We start from the raw sequence: 3563 nt of genomic DNA on the forward strand, positions 1-3563 counted from the left end.
TACTTTTTTCCCCCTCCGTCTCCCTCTTCCCCGCTCTTTTTTCCACTTGTCTTCGCCTAAAAAAAAGACGAAACGAGTATCCTTACAACTAGTCGAATTGTCGGTAAAGGGGAGGTTTGTGGGCGTTTTCCGGCCACCGTCCGTTGTACACACACACACACACACACACACACACACACACACGCACACAACACACACACGCACACACCCCAATGTGTCTCCCCCCTAAAACATTCCCTTTTCATATGATACTCTGTTGTGCGTCTCCATTTATCCTTACTGTCATTACTGTCTCTATCGTTTGTTGTGATCTAAAGTTTCCAAATATTAGTCACAACCCTTGATTGTCGCAATGTTGCGCAATGACATTTCCTTGAGGAAAAACGGCCATTGATTATCCGGCAATGACTATCCGGATAAGGGGTAATTCATTGCGGCAATATCAATGACACTTTGGCGTATTTTACCCACGCATAATGGACTTACCGCAAATCCGTAATACGACTACCTTGATCTTGGCTTAGAGGGACCCGCCTACATTAATATGATCCGCTTATCGTCGCTACAGGAGAGTGATCCCGTAGGTACCTTTTCACTTTCATTTGGTCTCTCCTCACTATTAAGCCAATTCGCGGGCCCCGCAGCGACCCATTTCGTAAAGTCCCATTCGGTTAGTCTCCGCCGTCTCAATCCGCCCAGAACGGAATTACCTATTTTTTGTGTCGCTTGTGAACGATTACGATTATCCGTATGCCCGTGTCGTGTCGTGTGCCGTTGCGAGGGTGGTGGTTTTTTTGTTCGTCGTGTGCTGTGTGGTGACCTGTTGTTGTGTGTGTGGGGTGTGGTGTGGTGTGTGTGTGTGTGTGGTGTGTGTGTTACCGTCTACGTCCAGTCCGCTCTCCGTCAGTCGCCGTAAACGTTGAACCTCCTAGCGGTTTTTATAAGCCATTTTCATTTCGACACACCCGTCCTCCGTCTTTCGTAACAGGTGTAGCTTTTTCGTCCGTTACGTAGAGCGAACTACGTGGGATTTGATTTTACAGTCGTACCCCGGATATGTTGATCATGCTCGTTTCCTGGGCGTGGCAGAGTTCGGTGGCCGGTCACCTGGGTCTACCTCCCGTTCGTGGTAAGATTGGTCACGGTTTTTTGCTAAAAATTTTAATCGGTCGGTACATTGGTTCTCAGTTGATTACTTAACTTAACCGTCCATATCAGCAGACTCCTGTACGACGGGTAAGCGGTTGCTAGCTACAGACAACGGAAGTCTCTTCGATCGTCCGTTTTTTGTTGGTCGGTCTTTGAACATAAAAATAACAATAATAAAAATTTCATTTCATTGTCATTGAATAATGATCAATGAAAATATTAACCCTCATTGATTACTTTTCATTGATCAATGGAAAAAACTCTTCGTATTCGATATTAATCGATGGCCATCAGATGAAAAGTTTTCATTGAACGGGTGTGACCAATACTTATGTTGAAAGAGAGAGTCGGTGTGTGCGTGTGTGTGTGCTGTGTGTGTCGTGTAGTAGTGTGTGTTGTGTGTGTGTGTGGTGTGTGTGTGGTGTGGTGTCGGTGTGTGGTGGTGTGTGTGTGTGTCGTGTGTGTGTGTGTGTGGTGTGTGTGTGTGAATGTATACATGTGTCCCGAAAGTCCCTACACAATCGACGTTGTCCTGTGTTTTTCTGTCTATTTCCTATCTCGCTGCGCGTCCGCCTTGCGTGTCCCGGTTGTTATGACAGTCGTTCGTACGTGTCGTGGAAGTGGACACACACGTGACATACGGACACAATACATGGCGTTCTCACGCACACTGTCGACATGCGTCTCTAGTACGTGGGCGGCGGCTTTTCTTTTGGGGACAGTCAAACAGAATTGTCGTTGATTTTGAGACACACTCTTTTACATACACACTCTCCGTGTTTTGTATCACACTTAAAAACACACACATGCGACCGTCGGTAAAAGTGAATGGAACGTTGTGGAGTTTACGTGTTTGTGTGGGTGTTGGATCGTGTGGTTAGTGTGTCGTGTGTGTGGGGATGCGTCGTGTGTAGTGGTGTGTCGTTGTGTGTGTGTGTGTGTGTGTGTGCGTGTGTGGGACGACTCAGAAGAATTGGACTAATCGGGGAGGTGACTGGCCGGGAACAGTCTAGAGAAAAGTAACCAATGGGTTTCCGGTATTATTACATTCCCTTTACCCCTTATTCTACTTACCTCCCTCTCACTCTCCCTTAGCGAACGATTAAATTTGAGAGGTCCTTCTGGTGCGGTATAGATTTCTCTCGTTTATGTATTTATGAACTTCTATAGAACAAATATACTAATATATGTACAACTTCTGTAAGTCCCAAGTGTTACCGGGTCCACTGCGACAATCTTCTTCGATCGTATCTCGTTTGCTTTAGTACACAGGTAAACAGTAACACAGAAACAAAACAATTTGACAATAAAGGGAAAAAATTTATATAAAAAGGGGTAAGCCAAAGTTATCTAAAAAGTAAGAACATTCACAAAAGAAGTAAGAAGTTTTCCACACAAACCCCGATGAAGTTTAATGTGTTGATAGGTCGATTAGTTTGGTACGTATTAGTTTACTAAATAATTGACTTGTCTACTTTGTTGAAATGAATTTTATTAATGTCTTCATTGGTGCACCCCGAGGTAGTCAAATTTACGCGTTATCACAAAGTCTTACACCCCGGTTGTACTAACAAAAAACGTTACAGTCTCCTAAGAACATTTTGTAAGGGTCAGTTCGTCTTTGGCTAATTAACTATATCCGGTTATTACTTAACTGATTAAATTCGCCGCGACCAATTTATTTTTATAACATATGTGAAAAAATATTTACTATACTAAGTCCAGAATTTTAACCGACCAACCAAGGAGGGTCTTATCTACTTAGGTAGTTTTGTACCGTTTACCGAAATCTCGGTTGGAAGGTGATGTACAAGATTCGTTAATTTTGATACGTTTATTCCGTGAAATTTATAGTTTTCTTCGGCATAAGTTATTTTTATGTGCGACTCATTGATACATCCAAGTCGGGCGACTACAAACTTTAAGCCGTCGAACGGGGTGACTCATCTATTTTAATGTGTGTGGACTTTATTTTTTTTTTATAATGTTTAACTCTTTCCTTAGTACAATGGGCGAGACTCTATTATCTGAGTTGGGTATTCGTTTGATAAATATAAGTAAGGATGTAGTGGCTCGGCGTTGTATATCGGGTTGCACTATTGTGTCGTCTATCAAAAAAAATCTCGAACGTATTTGTCTGTGTTTTTAACCGGACGACGATAATAAATGTGTGGTGTGTGTGTGTGTGTGTGTGGTGTGTGTGGTGTTGTCGTGTGTGTGGTCGGTGTGTGTGTTGTGTGTGTCGTGTGGTGGTGTCGTGTGTGTGTGTGTGTGTGTGGTGGTGTGTGTGTGTGTGTGTGTGTGTCGTGTGTGTATGTGTGTGTGTGTGTGAATTAACTTAAAAGACTTATTATATACAAACAACATTGATCGTTACAGATCGTGGGACTGATGTCACTTATATTTCATGATTG

This window comes from Notothenia coriiceps, unplaced genomic scaffold (genome assembly GCF_000735185.1).
Source record: "Notothenia coriiceps isolate Sejong01 unplaced genomic scaffold, NC01 NC01_scaffold00000339, whole genome shotgun sequence".
Classification (NCBI taxonomy): domain Eukaryota; kingdom Metazoa; phylum Chordata; class Actinopteri; order Perciformes; family Nototheniidae; genus Notothenia; species Notothenia coriiceps.